This window comes from Salvelinus sp. IW2-2015, linkage group LG22 (assembly GCF_002910315.2).
Source record: "Salvelinus sp. IW2-2015 linkage group LG22, ASM291031v2, whole genome shotgun sequence".
Taxonomy (NCBI): Eukaryota; Metazoa; Chordata; class Actinopteri; order Salmoniformes; family Salmonidae; genus Salvelinus; species Salvelinus sp. IW2-2015.
In genome coordinates this window covers 24,497,314-24,517,204 of record NC_036862.1, presented here as the reverse complement: position 1 = coordinate 24,517,204, position 19,891 = coordinate 24,497,314, and the positions used below count along the sequence as shown (strand labels likewise).

General features: G+C 41.3%; 1 pseudogene; it reads left to right on the top strand.

Moving 5' to 3' along the window:
• Window positions 1-617: 617 nt before the first annotated feature.
• LOC111982692 (Na(+)/citrate cotransporter-like) lies at window positions 618-11,744 on the top strand (annotated as a pseudogene).
• Window positions 11,745-19,891: the final 8,147 nt, after the last annotated feature.

The following is a 19,891-nucleotide window of genomic DNA, read 5'->3' as shown; positions in this document are numbered from 1 at the left end:
TTTTACTTCAGTGATTTTCTATTTAGAAATCTTTACTTTTACTCAAGTATGACAATTGGATACTTTTTCCASGACTGATTGCTGCTGTCTGTGCAGGCCCAGAGAACTACACAGGGGATGGTCACAGAACATCATTACACTTCTTGGCTAATCATGTACAATTGCAAACATTATTTGTTTTAGGCAAGTAAATGTGTTGTTATCTATGAGGTGTACAGCTAGTAAAGGGTCTCATTTCTCTGTCAGAATTTGAGTAATCAGTTCCATTTGAAACAGCTATAATCAAAAGCTATAAACAAATGTTCAATTTAATTATATAATAAATATTGAGATAACTGGTCATAGCTTACTTACATAATTGTTATCGTTGTTTATTCTCTCGGAGATAAACAAAATCCGTCATTAATCTTAATTGATGTGATATTGAAAAAGTTGTAGTAAAGGTATTCAGGATCCCACCACCATTAAATATAGCCTAAGCCTTGGATGGATCACAACCGTCGTGATCGGGAGTCCCATAGAGCGGTTCACAATTGGTCCAGCGTCGTCCGGGTTAGTGGGGGTTGGGCCGGGGTAGGCCGTCATTGTAAATAAGAGTTTGTTAACTGACTTGCCTAGTTAAATAAATGTTAAATAAAATAAAAGAATATCTGCTGCGGGACTCCCCGTTCCTCCCTCTTTCACTTCCTCCCCTCCCCCGAGCTGCTCGACGCAAAACAACCGGTCCCTAGTACTCCAACGTTCTTTGCTACAGTATCGCCTTAAGTCAAAGGATGGCAGCATTTCTGAAATCCCTTCGGAATCTGAAGAATGAGATCGTTCTATTCTCTTCCCCGTTACTTCTTCTCCCGCTGCCTTTAGTCATTGGAACAAAGGTATGTGAATTGCCACACGTTTTGCACAGATTTATACACACGTTTTTATGTTGAAAATATATTTGATGTGTCTTGTAAGCGGGTTTCATATTTTTGTTTAATGATATTGTTTAATTTGTTAAATGCAAAGGAGTTGGTCATTTCTGACTACTTTTCTATATTTGAACGATGTTTGTATAATTACATTTATCATAAACCTTCAATTAGACACGGTACTGATGCAGGTCTAACTGCATTCTGTGGTTGAGAGACATTTAGTCATTGAACTTAGGTTTTGTTCAGCCTTGCACCTGTTGATGCAGCCTGAACTGTGAGTTACAGCATTGAACCATTTTCTTTAAAGACATCTATTTATTTATCTAGAGTGACTTACAGTAGGGTTAACTGCCTTGCTCAATGGCACATTCACAGATTTTTCCCCAACTCAGCCCAAGGATTTGAACTAGCAAGCTTTTGATTACTGGTTCAACATTCCTAACCATTAGGCTACCATCCTCCCTGTTCCTTCCATCCTCCCTGTTGTTTTAATCCTATATGGCAGGTCATGTCCAGCGTGGGAACACTAGTTACACTGAATCCTCCTGTCATAGGTTATATCCCAAATGGCACCCTATTCACTATAGTGCACTACTTTTGACTAGAGCCCCTGTTGCCTCTGAAGCTGAGACTCTGTCCTTGTGTTGCCACTACTGCATCACACATGGGGCTATAAGCATGTTATCTTTGTCTTATCCTTGGTACGTAGTTTCAGTGTATCAGAATCAATACTAACGTTATCACAACTAATCTGTCACACACACACCCACACACATCATAGAGGACTGCTGAGTGATACGTGTGGTCTGATCAGTGTACAGTTGAGACAAACAAGTGCTGCTATGGATTACAACACAGTGTGATCTTTAACCCCAATCAACATGTCTCAGTACCAATCAGCTATAATCTATCCCATTAAGATGATATGTTAATTTTGTGCCATTTTTCTGTCCCTAACAACAATACAGCTCTGCTATCTTAATTTGATCACTCTGTTGTCGCAGAGAATATTCCTGAGCAGCAGGAAATGCAAATTGTAGTGTATTCAAGGGCTGAAAAGGCTTCTAAAGTTTATAATTTTCTCTTTAAAATGTCAAACTTGATTTGCCCTAACAAAAAAAAATCCATTGATTATCATTCAGATAATAATTCACATTTCCTGTTGCTGCAGGATTATTGTCCTGCTGTGAGAAGCAGGGTATTTAATCTGTATGAGCCAGCAGTATTCATTTCCATGTGTGGTGGTGTTGGATGTTCTGACCTGTTGGATCATATGTATTTGTTGTGCAGGAGGCAGAATGTGCCTATGTGATCATCCTGATGGCAGTGTACTGGTGTACAGAGGCCTTACCGCTGGCTGTCACTGCCCTGCTCCCTGCTGTCCTCTTCCCCATGTTTGGCATCATGCAGTCCAAAGACGTAAGCCTGTATTGCAAGCCGTGAAGACATCTTTCAATAACATGATAAATGAAACTACGATAAAATTGTACTGTAGTAGCCTACTGACATTCAATATACTTCGCAATGGTGTCTGTACATTGTTTTAGTAGATACAGTATTGGTAGATGTTTGCATGTGCATACACAAATGTACCGTGGACCCATGAGTCACTTATCTGTGTGTGTTTTCCAGGTGTGTATGCAGTACCTGAAGGACACCAACATGTTGTTTGTGGGAGGACTGATGGTGGCGGTGGCAGTGGAGCACTGGAACCTGCACAAACGCATTGCCCTCCGAGTGCTGCTCTTTGTAGGGGTGCGCCCCGCTCTGTGAGTGACCCTCAACTAACTAACTAACTAACTAACTAACCCATCAATACAAATCCCCTGCTATGTATGGACTATATCTATCTCTAGATAAGGAAAATCAGTTCATCTTTATGACTATCTACAGGTATGTTATATTGTATTGATCTTGCCATTATACATGATGTGGAAATTATACCTAACATTTGACTCTCTCTGTGTCAGAGGGTATTCTGCCTTTTACTTGGTCTGATCCATCTCAGTAAAGCCCTTTGAGAGACTTTGATTTTTTTTTGCATACAATCTTAGAAAAAAAGGTGCTATCTAGAACCTAAAAGGGTTCTTTGGCTGTCTCCCATAGGAGAACCCTTTAAAGAACCCTTTCCACAGAAGGTTATACAAGGAAACCAAAAGAGTTCTAACTGGAAACAAAAAGGGTTCTACCTGGAACCAAAACGGATCTCCTATGGGGACTGCCGAAGAACCCTTTTGGAACCCTTTTTTTTCAAAGAGTGTAGATGAATATAACATTTTATAAGCCTTGTTATAAGACCTTCTAAAAGCTCATACCGCTTATAGCAAGTTATAAAGCATTAAACCTGTATGCTATGCTTTAAGTTAAAATTTACAGAAAATTCTTATTCCCACATTTCTTTGCTGAGGCCTGTGTTTCCTCCAGAGAGATCCTGTAATTCCTATGATTCTCTATTTCATTCTATTGTTTCCTGTCTCTCCAGTCTGATGCTGGGCTTCATGGGGGTGACAGCCTTCCTGTCCATGTGATCCAGTAAACACAGCCACCACAGCCATGATGGTGCCCTCGTCCAGGCTGTTCTGGAGCAGCTCAACAACTACACAGAGACTGAGATGCCTGTGATCCTCAGCGCTGAGGAGAACCCCCAACCTCAGGACCCCACTGACAGCAACAGACGGAGAAACAGCAGAGGGACATGGTGAGCACTGAGCAGAGAAGGACAAATTCATGAACAGTTCATTTGTGAAGTTTATTGAAAGGGTTATTATTATTGAATGAACTCGGGCTTATCAAGTAAGCTTATCAAGGAGACGTAAGTATGAGCAGTGTGCAATGCAAATTAGTTTTCTTTGCTTTGTGACTACTTGGGCTATGTTAATGGTCCTATTTGGACTATTTGTCCAGTTGTGGTGACCTGTTTAGATCCACTTGTGGAGGCTATCCGGCGTAAGGAAGCTGCAGACAAGAAGAAGATGTGTAAGGGCATGACACTGTGTGTCTGCTATGCAGCCAGCATCGGGGGCACTGCCACCCTCACAGGGACTGGCCCCACCTGGTGCTCAAGGGACAGGATGAACCAGTGGGTACCTTCAGCTATGGATTGTGTCCTCAGCGTATTTCAGTACATCTTTCAAATCATGATTCTTTCAAATCATATTTTTTCTTTATGTGCTAATGTTAATAATTTTTTTGTTTTCCCTCAGACTGTTTTCCTAACAATGGAGATGTCATCAATTTTGCGTCCTGGTTCGGCTTTGCTTTCCCCAACATGATCCTGATGCTGATCCTGGCTTGGCTCTGCTGCAGTTTGTCTTCATGGGATTCAAGTGAGTTTCAGATTACAGGACATGTTTTATTTTCAGTCAGAGATCATCCTACTCAATTCAATTTACTACTGAAGTCACCCTTTAAGCCTCAACCCCTTTCTCTCCCTCTATTACCAGTTTTAAGAAGACTGGGGCTTGTGGGCCAGTTGAATACAGAGAAAGAGATAGCGTGTGTACAATGTGATCAAGGAGCAGCATCGTCAGCTGGGCTCCAATGGTCTTTTGGAGAGCTGAGTGTGCTGGGTCTGTTCAGTTGTCTGGTGGTTCTGTGGTTCACCAGAGATCCTGGCTTCGTGGCAGGCTGGGCCACATACATCTTCAACGCTGACGCAGAGTACGGCTGTCTACTGTTCATAAATACTACACTGTACATGCACAGCATATTACACACGCCTAGTATGCTTTCCAAATGGCATCCTATTCCCATTATAGTGCACTGCTTTTGACAGTGCACTATAAAGGGCCCATATTGCTCTGGTCTAAAGTAGTGTGCCATAAAGGGAATATGGTGCCATTTGAGACTCAGCCCTAATCAATACATAGAAGACTTGAGACCATTACAAAAAAACAAGTTATACACTATATATGCAAAAGGATGTGGACATCGCTTCAAATTAGTGGATTTGGCTGTTTCAGCCACACCCGTTGCTGACAGGTGTATAAAATCAAGCCCACAGCCATTCAATCTCCATAGACAATCATTGGCAGTAGAATGGTCTTACTGAAGAGCTCAATGACTTTCAACGTGCCACTGTCATAGGATGCCACCTTTCCAACAAGTAAGTCCATCAAATTTCTGCATTGCTAGAGCAGCCCCAGTCAACTGTAAGTGCTGTTATTGTGAAGTGGAAACGTCTAGGAGCAACAATGGCTCAGCCGCGAAGTGATAGGCCACACAATCTCACAGAACGGGACTGGTGAGTGTTGAAGCGCGTAGCGTGTAAAAATTGTCTGTCCTCGGTTGCAACACTCACTACCGAGTTCCAAACTGCCTCTGGAAGAAACGTTAGCACAATAACTGTTCATTGGGAGCTTCATGAAATGGGTTTCCATGGCAGAGCAGCCGCACACAAGCCTAAGATCACCATGCACAAATGCAAGCGTCGGCTGGAGTGGTGGAAAGCTCGCCGCCATTGGACTCTGGAGCAGTGGAAACGCGTTTCTGGAGTGATGAATCACGCTTCACCATCTGGCAGGGAGTCTGACGGACTAATCTAGGTTTGGCCGATGCCAGGAGAACGCTAACTGCTCCAATGCATAGTGCTAACTGTAAAGTTTGGTGGAAGAGGAATAATGGTTTGGGCAAGGCCCCTTAGTTCCAGTGTAAGGAAATCTTAACGTTATAGCATACAGTGACATTCTAGACGATTCTGTGCTTCCAACTTGGTGGAAGCCCTTTCTTGTTACTGCATGACAATGCCCCCGTGCACAAAGCGAGGTCCGTACAGAAATGGTTTGTCATGATCAGTGTGGAAGAACATGACTGGCCTGCACAGAGCCCTGACCTCAACTCCGTCGAACACTTTTGGGATGAATTGGAACGCTGACTCCGAGCCAGGCCTAATCGCCAAACAACAGTGCCCGACCTCACTAATGCTCTTGTGGCTGAATGGAAGCAAGTCCCCGCAGCAATGTTTCAACATCTAGTGGAAAGCCTTCCGAGAAGAGTGGAGGCTGTTATTGCAGCAAACGGGGGACCAACTCCATGTTAATGCCCATGATTTTGGGATGAGATGTTCGACGAGCATCGTCATGTTTCTCACTTCCCACATACTTGAATACTTCACAAGAAAAAAGAAGCAAGAAAACATGAATTGTGTGTCTGAATGCTGACAGATAGTCACCCTTTCTTTATCCGTTCTTCCCTCCAGATATGTAACTGATGCCACAGTGGCAGTGTTCATCGCTGTCCTTCTCTTCGTCCTGCCTTCTAAGCCCCCACGCTTCTGCTGCAGGAGGTCCCAAAGCTTTGACACTGGTAAACCATGTTTTTAAACAGCACATAAAATGTAACAAGCACGGTACCTGATATTCAGTATGCTACTTTAGTATCTAAGGACATGAATACTTGAAGACCATTACAATGGCATGTCTGTAACAGTGATTTGTTAAKCCCTCTACAGAGCATCAGCACCCGGCTGGCCCCACACCAGCTCTGCTGACCTGGAAGGTGGCCCAGAAGAAGTTACCCTGGAGCATCGTTCTCCTCTTGGGGGGAGGGTTCGCCCTGGCCAAGGGCAGCGAGGTGAGAGACAGGGCCAGTATGTACATACAGATGTAGGATCTCCCTGTTGCAGGAGAACTTTCCTGACATGCAGGACATTTAAAACTTGTAGTGTATTTGAGGTTTAAAAAGGCCTCTGAAGTTTGTACAAAAAATGTAGCAACCCCTTCTAAAATGACCATTAATTATAATCCACATAATAATGAATTTCCTGTTGCTGCAGGATTATTTCTATGCTGTAGCAAACGGGCTCAAATTAAGATCCTACATCTGTACGGTGTAATCCTTGTTTGCTTTCCACAGAAACATTTTTAACAAAAAAGTCAGATCCCCACTGAGAACTGAATCATCCTACATTTCATCAGGATCTTTGTGACAAAAGGCCATTTTTGATTAGTCAACACAGCTCCACCCTGTACACTTCCCAAATACGATGACACATATGGCATATCATGTGGGATCACACAGGTGACATATCAGCTGCTTACTTAGTTACTTCAGTGGAAACGAGTACACTAAAATCCACCTTTCTGTCTTTGCATACTGTACACAGTATGTACAGGTAACTGACAAAATAAAGGAAACACCAACATAAAGTGTCTTAATAGGGCGTTGTGCCACCATGAGCATATTGCATATTAATGCAATGTTAATTGCTTGTTAACTCAGGAACCAAACCTGTGTGGAAGCACCTGCCTTCAATGTACTTTATATCCCTCATTTACTCAAATTTCCTTTGTTTTGGCAGTTACCTGTACATATGTAGATGTATGTGGGTCTGGTAATGTATCCGACAGCATAAGAAGAGTGCCATGGTTGTTTGACTCATTGTATGGTTATGTATGTGCCCCTGCAGGAGTCAGGTCTGTCTATGTGGATGGGGGACCAGATGACTCCCCTCCACACCATCCCACCCTGGGCCATTGCTATTATCCTGTGTCTGCTGATCGCCATCTTCACCGAGTGCACCAGTAACGTGGCCACTGCCACTCTCTTCCTACCTGTCCTCGCCTCAATGGTAAGACTTAACACACAAATCTGTATTAAATACACAATACTAAGCCCTACTACACAATACTACACTACGGCACAATACTAATATACAATGCTACACAATACTACACCACTACACAATACTACACCACTACACAATACTACAATACTACACAATACTACAATACTACAATATTACAATACTGCACTGCACTACACAATACTACAATATTACACAATGCTACAATACTACACAGTGCTACGCTACTACACAACTGTAAGCAGGAATACAATAGCTGTCCAGTCTGGTAAACTGCTCTGACACTCAGACATGTAGAGTACATGCAGAAGCAGTAGTAGTAGACGACTTGCAATGCTGCAATACTGTAGCTCCTTGATGTGAAGTACAGTACTTACCAGTCTCCCCTATAGGAGTGCAGCATTGAAACTACTCCCAGTGTGGAAAAGGGTGAGTGAAAGAGGGAGAAGGATACTGTAGGAAGAAAAATGGGGTTAGTGAACCAACTACTACTTACAGCAAAGTCTGGGAAAGAGAGATTACTAGGACGTGTGCTTTTGGGTCTAGCTGTTTTATGTGTCTGTAACAGACTAATACAAAAATGAATCCAACTATATAATATAACATCCATTATATCCATTGAGGAAGAGCATGACAGAGGGATGAGAATTATGACATGAAAAATTATTTCAGCCAGTATTAATTTTCAAAAGAATTACTGTCGTGTTAATTTTTTMGGGGAGACTAAACAAATCTTCAGATGCTTACATTCTAATCTATGTTCTGCTATTATATTGTGATTCTACACCGTTCTGGAGAAATCTGTGGTGCGTTTCCATTTTGCCTGCCTTGACACAGATCGCAAACATAGCATGCATCTTAATTGCATCTTTATTGCACACGCCTAATGGACGATTTTGAACCCTAGAATTACAAACACTAAAATCAGATACTTATGAGCCAGTGATTACGGTGCAGAAAAGCAGCACAGAAGACTAGAGTGTTGTCATTAGGGATGCACCCCAAATGGAACCCTATTCCCTATATAGTGCACTACTTTTGACTAGGGCGCATGGCCTCTGATCAAAAGTAGTGCACTATGTAGGGAAACGAGTGCCATTTGGGACTCACACTAAGAGTCTCCTCCTTAGCTCAGGCTCAGACAGCTGAAGATGTGTGTCTGTGTTTATTTCAGTCCCAGTCCATTGGAATGAATCCTCTGTACGTCATGGTGCCTTGTACTCTCAGTGCCTCCTTTGCCTTCATGCTACCTGTGGCCACACCGCCCAATGCTATCGTCTTCTCATTTGGCTACCTCAAGGTTTCCGACATGGTGAGTTACAGTACACCATTTTACAAAGATAATATTATCTACTGCATTGTCAATCTTTTTTTATTAATTAACAAAAATAAATAATAGCAAACAAATCGTAATCAATTTAGGAAACTTCTTATATTGCCATTTACTAATAAGTTGGAGACAGTTGTCCAGTCTTATAGTTCATTTGATTTCAGTATGAATGATGAATGATTGCTAACAGACCCTGAAATCACACCCAGTTGTGCCTCCCCTCTCTTGCTCCCAGGCTAGGACAGGTATAGTGATGAACATCATCGGCATCCTGTGCATCACTCTGGCCATCAATAGCTGGGGCAGGGCCATGTTCCACCTAGACACCTTCCCTACCTGGGCCAACACTACTGGAGTGTGAGGGCCCCGAGGGTCCCCGGGCCAGGCCATGGGGAACACATGGAGGGCCCCTTATGTGCTAGAGACCTCTACCGAGAAAGGCATCAACGTGACTGGTCGTGTTAGTGTGTTGGGTGTTGGGAGAAAAGCCACGTAGCTTCCATTACGAAGGACACTTGAATCACCCTGTGGAAAGAACGATGGATGGATGGGTTTAACTGGAGAGAAGAATGATGAAGGGTGGAAAGTATCACTACTGTACTTTTAATGCTGTAATGTGTTATACAGAATGTCCAGTCCTATTCAAAATGCCCAAGCATTATCTCTATCAAATCAATTAAATGTATTCATAAAGCCCTTTTTACATCAGCCGATGTCACAAAGTGCTGTACAGAAACCCAGCCTAAAACCCCAAAAGCAAGCAATGCAGATGTAGAAACACGGTGGCTAGGAAAAACTCGAAAGGCAGGAACCTAGAAAGAAACCTAGAGAGGAACCAGGCTCTGAGGGGTGGCCAGTCCTCTTCTGGCTGTGCCYGGTGGAGATTATAACAGAACATGGCCAAGATGTTCAAACGTTCATAGATGACCAGCAGGGTCAAATAATAATAATAATCACAGTTGTTGTAGAGGGTGCAACAGGTCAGCACCTCAAGAGTAAATGTCAGTGAACATGTTCTCAACTTCTCACTCTCAGACGTAGTTTCTGTCTCATATTTGTTTGTCTGTTTATATCTCAAGACTCAGAGTTGCTTAAAATCCATTTGTGGTTTACTGTTTTTGATTAACTTTTCTTTTGCACAAAATAGCTTCTGAACTACACTACATGCCCAAAAGTATGTAAACACCTGAACACACTGCCTGGCTCGCAGTAGGCGTTCCAATTCATCCCAAAAGTGTTAGATGGGGTTGAGATCAGGGCTCTGTACAGACCAGTGAAGTTCTTCAACACCGATCTCGACAAAACATTTCTGGGGCATTGTCATGTTGAAACACGAAAGGTCCTTCCCCAAACTTTTGCCACAAAGTTGGACCACAGAATCAACTAGAATGTCATTGTATGCTGGTGCGTTAATAGTTCCCTTCACTGGAACTAAGGGGCCTAACCCAATCCATGAAAAACAGCCCCAGACCATTATTCCTCCTCCACCAAACTTTACAGTTGGCACTATGCATTTGGGCAGGTAGCGTTCTCCTGGCATCGGCCAAACCCAGATTCGTCTGTCAGTCTGCCAGATGGTGAAGCATGATTCATCACTCCAGAAACGCGTTTTCACTGCTCCAGAGTCCAATGGCGGTGAGCTTTACAACACTCCAGKCAACGCTTGGCATAGCACATGGTGATCTTAGGTTTGTGTGTGGCTGCTCTGCCATGGAAACCCATTTCGTTAAGTCTCCCGACGAACAGTTATTGTGCTAACATTGCTTCTAAAGGCAGTTTGGAACTCGGTAGTGAGTGTTGCAACCGAGGACAGACAATTTGTACTCACTACACGGTTCAGCACTCGGCGGTCCCGTTCTGTGAGCTTGTGTGGCCTACCACTTTGTGGCTGAGCTGTTGCTCCTAGAAGTTTCCACGGGGAGGCAGGTAGCCTAGTGGTTAGAGTTTGAGTGTTGGACTTGTAACCGAAAGGTCTGTCGTTCTGCCCCTGAACAAGGCAGTTAACCCACTGTTCCTAGGCCGTCATTGAAAATAGGAATTTGTTCTTAACTGACTTGCCGAGTTAAATAAAGGTAAAATACATTTAAAAAACTTCACAATAACAGCACTTACAGTTGACTGGGGCAGCTCTAGCGGGGCAGACATTTGACGAACTGACTTGTTGGACAGGTGGCATCCGTTGACGGTGTCACGTTGAAAGCCTCTGAGCGCTTCAGTACGGCCAATCTACTGCCAATGTTTGTCTATGGAGATTGAATGGCTGTGTGCTCGAGTTTATACACCTGTCACCAACAGGTGTGACTGAAATAGCCAAATCCACTAATTTGAAGGGGTGTCCACATACCTTTGTATATATAGTGTATGTTTCCATGACCAAACAATGTATGTCATCTTCTCTTTTTGCTAATGTATAAGTCTTAGTCTTAGATGAACTTGTTTTGATTTTGCTAGTACTCAATGGTGAAACATGGTGCATTGTACTTGAACTTTGAATACTTTATGACTGTACAACTTGAGATGCCTCTGTACATACTTTTTCTAAACTTTAACCGTTGGGGCTGGAAAATGCAAACATATTGAAAACTCAGATATGTGAATACACTGTACAATGTTATTTACTGTGTGCTGACGCGTTGATGTTTCTCCTTTGTTATAACAGTAATATAATGTGTATTTCAATACTTTTTTATTTAATTATTGTAGTATTATCTTGATCAAAAGTTGTATATTCATGAGATGTAATATAGTTTATAGTGTATTGTATATGGAGTTTGCTACTGCACACTCTGAAATGGCCAAAATGGAAAGGAAATGTCTGGSCTGCTTGCATGTACAGTCAGAGATGGGCAAAAAATACAAGATACAATTACAAAATGTCATAAAGATCAATATATCAAAAATAAACTACAAAATACTTGTATTTTGAAATGTATTTAATTCAAATATATGTATTTTATATTTTAAAACACAGAAATACATTTGCAAGGAGCCAGCCCGAACAGCAACAACATTCTCAGCAATGGTTACAGATACGTTTTCCTTGCTATGACTGTGATGAGTTGTTGTTTATCTTAGTTGAATGCACTGACTGTATATGTGAAAATGCACATACCAAAATGAACTGCAAAGCACACTGGGTATTGTTATTGGCCTTGTTTCAGGGTCATGTCTAGATGGGATACAGCTTAACCTAATTCTCCTAACCTGCTATGTAAGTTCTCCTAAACCTGCTACGAAAAGTCTGTTCATGTAGTTCATTTAGCAGATGCTTTTATCACACCATATTTCTATCAGACTTCTGATACCAATGCAAGGTGAAAGGGAGCCACAAAATGGTGAACCACTATAAAAAAGGAAAACACAAATTACAGCTCTTGAAAGTATCTTGTTACAGAATACATTGGAGTGTAGTTCAGCCCATTGTAATACAAATGACAAAATACATCTCTGTGTACAGTGCCTTATAGGTTCATGCAATCATGTATACAGATTTCACTGGTTTGATACACTGTTGCAAACTGATCGTGTGAAATAAATACAACTAAGAGGAAGATAAAATATGTATTAATCTTAACGGACCAAATATGTATTTTTATTCATAATTGTTATGTGTATATCTCTTTCACTTAAAAGAACAGTACATTTAGTAAGTGTTGCCTGGGAGGCATAATGTTACTTAACCTCAGTTGCTCCTAATAACGTAATTCAGCCATGTGCCATTAGTTACATAATGAAATGTAAAATTGTTGGTTGTCTTGGAAAATGAATCACTAACCCAGGATAAATTCTTTCAAGGAGAATGGCACATGAAATGCTGTCCTTCCTGGAACATTGTGAAAACATATTGTACCTTGTTGTCATGATCGTCTATAGGTGAAAGAGAGGACCAAGGCGCAGCGTGATTAGAATACATTCTTCCCTTTAATAATGAAGAACACTTAACAAACAATACAAAATGACCGTGACTGCATAACACTGAGTGCAAACATGCAACATCACATAGACAATTACCCACAACCCGTCTAATGCCTATGGCTACCTTAAATATGGCTCCCAATCAGAGACAATGATAGACAGCTGTCTCTGATTGGAACCACTCAGGCAACCATAGACATACCTAGACACCTACACTGAACACAACCCCATAAACTCTACCAACCCCCTAGACACTACAAACACCCTCGACTAGACAAAAACACACAAACATCCCCATGTCACACCCTGACCTAACTAAAATAATAAAGAAAATAAAGATAACTAAGGCCAGGGCGTGACACTTGTCAACATTTCAGTCTGGACAGAAGCGTTGTTAAATGCAGCCAAGAACACTGTGTACTTTTCTTATATATAAAGGAATGACCTATTTCTCATACAAATAGATTAAAGACATTGCTTATCTCTAAAGAGCGTGACTTACAGTGCAGTTTGAAATATATAAGATGGAGGGGAACTGTGCCAGCATTAATGTCAGAGGTTGTTTTTGTATTCTTTTGTTGGCTTGAGTTATGTTCTTCCCAGCAGTGCCTGTAATGTAAAGAACCCCTTGTAACCTTACATTCATTACAGTTGAAGTCGGAAGTTTACATACACCTTAGCCAAATACATTAGTATTGTTTTTCACAATTCCTGACATTTAATCCTAGTAAAAATTCCTTGTCTTAGGTCAGTTAGGATCACCACTTTATTTTAAGAATGTGAAATGTCAGAAATAATAGTAGAGAGAATGATTTATATCAAATGTTATTTTTTTCATCACATTCCCAGTGGGTCAGAAGTTTACATACACACAAATAGTATTTGGTAGCATGCCTTTAAATTGTTTAACTTGGGTCAAACGTTTCTGGTAGCCTTCCACAAGCTTCCCACAATAAGTTGGGTGAATTTTGGCCCATTCCTCCTGACGGCTGGTGTAACTGAGTCAGGTTTGTAGGCCTCCTTGCTCACACATGCTTTTTCAGTTCTGCCCACACAATTTCTAGAGGTCATTTCTAGAGGTCAGGGCTTTGTGATGGCTACTCCAATACCTTGACTTTGTTGTCCTTAAGCCATTTTGCCACAACTTAGGAGTATGCTTGGGGTCATTGTCCATTTGGAAGACCCATTTGCGACCAAGCTTTAACTTCCTGACTGATGTCTTGAGATGTTGTTTCATATATCCACTAATTTTCCTCCCTCATGATGCCATCTATTTGTGAGTGTACCAGTCCCTCCTGCAGCAAAGCACCCCCACAAAATGATGCTGCCACCCCGTGCTTCACGGTTGGGAGAGTGTTCTTCGGCTTGCAAGCATCCCCTTTTTCCTCCAAACATAACGTTGGTAAAATTATGGCCAAACAGTTCTATTTTTGTTTCATCAGACCAGAGGACATTTCTCCAAAAAGTACGATCTTTGTCCCCATGTACAGTTGCAAACCGTAGTCTGGCTTTTTTATGGCGGTTTTGGAGCAGTGGCTTCTTCCTTGCTGAGCGGCCTTTCAGGTTATGTCGATATAGGACTCACTTTACTGTGGATAAAGATACTTTTGTACCTGTTTCCTCCAGCATCTTCACAAGGTCCTTTGCTGTTCTTCTGGTTGATTTGCACTTTTCACACCAAAATACATTCATCTCTAGGAGTCAGAACGCGTCTCCTTCCTGAGTGGTAAGATAGCTGCGTGGTCCCATGGTGTTTATACTTGCGTACTATTGTTTGTACAGTTGAACGTTGTACCTTCAGGCGTTTGGAAATTGCTCCCAAGGATGAACCAGACTTGTGGAGGTCTGCAATTTATTATTTTTTTCTGAGGTCTCTGCTGATTTCTTTTGATTTTCCCATGATGTCAAGCAAAGGGACACTGAGTTTGAAGGTAGGCCTTGAAATACATCCACAGGTACACCTCCAATTGACTCAAATTATGTCAACTAGCCTATCAGAAGCTTCTAAAGCCATGACATCATTTTCTGGAATTTTCCAAGCTGTTTGAAGGCACAGTCAATTTAGTGTATGTAACCTTCTGAACCACTGGAATTGTGATACAGTGAATTATAAGTGAAATAATCTGTCTGTAAACAATTGTTGGAAAAATTACTTTTGTTATGCACAAAGTAGATGACCTAACTGACTACAGTTTGTTAACAAGAAATTTGTAGAGTTGTTGAAAAACGAGTTTTAATGACTCCAACCTAAGTGTATGTAAACTTCCGACTTCAACTGTATAACCCGTATAGAATAAATAGTTTATTTGTGACCTATAAACAACTATCATAGGAATTAATGTTGTCAGTTATGGTCAAAGTAAGCCCTTTGTAAGAAATGCTGTACATTTAATCAAATTCCTGACTAAATGTGGGGGAGATTCCAGGTTTCCTGATTTCCTGGTGCCTCCCTGTATGCAGATTATTTGACAGATATTATTTCAAAATAATATGAATTTATTTATTTTAAGACATTTATTGATGACATCAGTCAATGGTGCTACCTGTCAATGATTTTAGATACCGGTATAATGATGATTTAAATGGTTTGACCATCCATATCTGTTTACACTTGATTGATATCCAGATACAATGAGTGCCTGACTACCTTCGGAGGTGTTCAGGAAGATCTGATTACAATCACAATGAGTCTTTTAATCGTCTACACCTGTATAAAGATGTGGACACAATCAGAATGTGGACAATATCAAGACAAGGATGCATGTTAGAAGCAGGTATCAACGGGGCTCTAGAGAACGTGTTTGAACAGCAAACAGGAGATGACAAAGTTTCAGTAGCAGTCCTCTTTGACTACTCCTTAGCTATTTCTCAACTTAATGACTAAAACATGCAGACTTTAACAGCTGACTCTGACAGTACTATTGTTTTCGTCTGCTCCTTTTCTAAGTAATTTGTGGTTTGGTGCATAGGCCCACATGATCCCATAAACTTAGTACACAGTACACACACACAGCACAGGCTTTGGCTGAATGGCTCTACCTGGGGAGAGAGAACAGAATGTGTCACTGTCCCGTCACAGAGAGATTGCATGAACCTGGCGAGGTCAGGAGATTCACTAGAAACCCTATATTGTTGTACAGACAAAATAGTAAATTTCACAACCTACTATTTTGTACAGACAAAATAGTAAATTTCACAACTTCCAACACCCGCTCCAATTCATTACAACACACAGTAGAGACATGGTGAGAATATTTCAATAACATGGAAGAATCGTATAGAGATGGTATGTTTCACAGTCTAGACAAGAAAGCAGACAGTTCACAGACACTACAGGTTTTTAATGGTTGAATCCTACAAGACGATATGGCCATTGACAGCTAAAAACATCCCAAAACCGCACTTTATTGTTGAATATGGAGGAGGATAGAAACCTCAAGAGGCAGAGAGGAGACTGAGAAAAAAAAGAAAGGAAGGAAGGAAGAAATACAATATAATATCTTGGCTAAGCCCTGATCTTGACCACAGAGTCTCGGGCATTTAAAATGTTAAGGAGTAGTTGGGTGTATTGTACAGCTCAGATCACATTGATCTAACGTCCCAAGGAGGGAAAAGCCTTTGTAATTACAGTGCCTTTCTCCCTCTTTGCTGCCTCTCCAACACCCACTCATTATCCAATTGAAACAAGTCCTTGTGTCCCATAGCCTCTATTATTACCTGTATATACATTTAAGTCTTCAGTAAGAAAGGGAGAATGGCATCTATATTCTTTGCTGAGGTTGTGTAAAAAATATTCTATAGACAAGTAAAGCCCTTTGGTAAAGTTACCGGCACAGCAGAACTTGTGTTGTTATCCATGTGTGTGCTATTGTACACTGAGAGTTTTGAACACTATGAACTTCCAATGTTGTACTATTTCTTTTGACATTGTAGAATAATAGTGAAGACATCAAAACTATGAAATAACACATATGGAATCATATAGTAACCAAAAAAGTGTCAAACAAATATACATATATTTTAAATTTCAGATTCTTCAAAGTAGCCCCCCGTTGCTTTGATGACAGCTTTGCACATTCTTGGCATTCTCTCAACCAGCTTCACCTGGAATGCTTTTCCAACGGTCTTGAAGGAGTTCCCACATATGCTGAGCACTTGTTGGTTGCTTTTCCTTCACTCTGCAGTCCAACTCATCCCAAACCATCTCAATTGGGTTGAGGTCAGGTGATTGTGGAGGCCAGGTCATCTGATGCAGCACTCCATCACTCTCCTTCTTGGTCAAATAGCCCTTACACAGCCTGGAGGTGTGTTGGGTCATTGTCCTGTTGAAGAAAAAAAATTATAGTCCCACTAAGTGCGAACCAGATGGGATGGCGGATTGCTGCAGAATGTTGTGGTAGCCATGTTGGTTAAGTGTGCCTTGAATTCTAAATAAATCACAGACAGTGTCACCATCAAAGCACCCCCACACCATAACACCTCCTCCTCCATGCTTTACGGTGGGAAATATACATGCGAAGATCATCCATTGACCCATACCACGTCTCACAAAGACAAGGCGGTTGGAACAAAAAATCTCTAATTTGGACTCATCAGACCAAATGACAAATTTGCACCAGTCTAATGTACATTGCTCGTGTTTCTTGGCACAAGCAAGTCTCTTCTTATTATTGGTGTCCTTTAGTAGTGGTTTCTTTGCAGCAATCGACCATGAAGGCCTGATTCACACAGTCTCCTCTGAACAGTTGATGTTGAGATGTATCTGTTACTTGAACTCTGTGAAGCATTTTTTTGGGCTGCAATTTCTGAGGTTGGTACCTCTAACTTATCCTCTGCTTCAGAGGTAACTCTGGGTCTTCCATTCCTGTGGTGGTCCTCATGAGAGCCAGTTTCATCATAGCACTTGATTGTTTTTGCGACTGCACTTGAAGAAAGTGTTTGAAATTGTCCGTATTAACTGACCTTCATGTCATAAAGTAATGATGGACTGTCGTTTCTCTTTGCTTATTTGAGCTGTTCTTGCCATAATATGTACTTGGTATTTTACCAAATAGGGCTATCTTCTGTATACCTCCCCTACCTTGTCACAACACAACTGATTGGCTCAAACGCAACTTTTAGGAAGGCACACCTGTTAATAGAAATGCATTCCAGGTGACTACCTCATGAAGCTGGTTGAGAGAATGCCAAGAGTGTGCAAAGCTGTCATCAAGGCAAAGGGTGGCTATTTGAAGAATCTCAAATATAAAACCTATTTGGATTGTTTAACACTTTTTTGGTCACTACATGATTCCATAGGTGTTATTTTATTCTACGATGTAGAAAACAGTAAAAATAAAGAAAAACCCTTGAATGATTAGGTGTGTCTAAACCTAAAAATTAGAGTAATTAAGGTGACAGACATTGACACATTCAATACTGCCTTGCACGCTTTTGCTTGCATCTAGCTGATCTAGGGTGTAATCATTAGTCCAACAGTTGCAAACGAGAGTTTCTATTGGACAAATTCAGATATGTTCATCCCTGTTTTGTTCCGTTTGCTTCTGTTTAAGAAACTTTTTTCAAAAGAATTAGTGGAATGAATACACCCCTGATCACACGCAAACACAGTTCACTTTCGTAGCAGCCACATAAAAAAAGCATTGTTGTATTCCTTCCCACATCTACACACTCTCCTCTCACCTTTTCCCTTCGCTTGTGGACTTCAGTGCACAACACATCAGCTTTCTGTGACCAGGCAAAAAACCTTTCCAAGCCAAACCATATCATAACCGCTAACCGCTACACACAGCCTACATGGTTGTCACCATAATAACGTCATAGTCAACATAGCTACTACAACTAACATGTTAGTAAACCCGCTACAATCATGCAGTACAGTGTACAGTCAGCAGCAAGCAGTTTAGCAGTTACACCTGCGGGTCCTGGTGACAATAAATTAATAAAACCAAAAGCTTACCTTGACTTGGACGAGTTCCAGTGTTGGATAGCTATAGCCAGCTAGCTAACATAGCATCCCTCTCTGTTTGAGCCGGGGTTTTGAATAGGCTAAACTAGCTAGCTGCATTCACTAGCTAAGTAAGTGAAAGTGAAAAAAGACACAACAAAATATATCAAAATCTCTCCCCCTCTCTCTTTTTCTCTTGCTTCTTCATTTTTGAAGAAATTACTTTGTTCAAAACTATTAAACTATTGTCTTTCTCTCTCTTTTAGTCAACTACTCACCATATGTTAGGCACGGCAGTGCTAGCTAGTTGTAGCTTATGCTTTCAGTACTAGATTTATTCTCTGATCCTTTGATCAGAGAATGTTGCAAGAGCTCTGATAGGTTGGAGGACGTCCTCCGGAAGTTGTCATAATTACTGTGTAAGTCTATGGACGCGGGTGAGAACCACAAGCCTCCTAGATTTTGTATTGAAGTCAATGTACCCAGAGGAGGACGGAAGCTAGCTGTCCACCAGCTACACCATGGTGCTACCCTACAGAGTGCAGTTGAGGCTACTGTAGACCTCCATTCCAGTGTTTTAATCAATTATTTGGTGATGTGAATATATTTAGTACAGTTTTATCTAAAAAGGATAACTTTTTTAATGTTTCACTATTTTTATTTGGAAGGAAATTCACTGAGGAGGATGGTCCTCCCCTTCCTCCTCTGAGGAGCCTACACTGTGGTACATATAGTGTCAAACAAAATGTAGGCCTACAGTATACACTCTTAGAAAAAAGGGTTCCATAAAGGTTCTGCAGCTGTCCCGTAGGAGAACCCTTTTTGGTTCCAGGTAGAACCCATTTTGGTTCCAGGTAGAACTCTTTTGGTGTCCATGTATGGTCCTACAAGGAAATGGTCCTACAAGGAAACCAAAAGGTTTCTACCTCGAACCAAAGGGGTTCTTCCTGGAACCAAAAAAGGCTCTTCAAAGGATTCTCCGATGGGGACAGTCGAAGAACCTGTTTTCGTTGTAGATAGCACCTTTTTTTGTATGATAGATATTGCTCATAGTTTAACTGTGATTTAAACATATTTGAAATTGTCTTAGAGGCCCATTAGGCTGCCAGGTCTTGTGTTACTTTTAGACAAACACTATTATCTACACTACTGTGTTCACTGGGCCATACTCTGAGTCTACAGTAAGGTAGGCAGAGGAAGTGTCA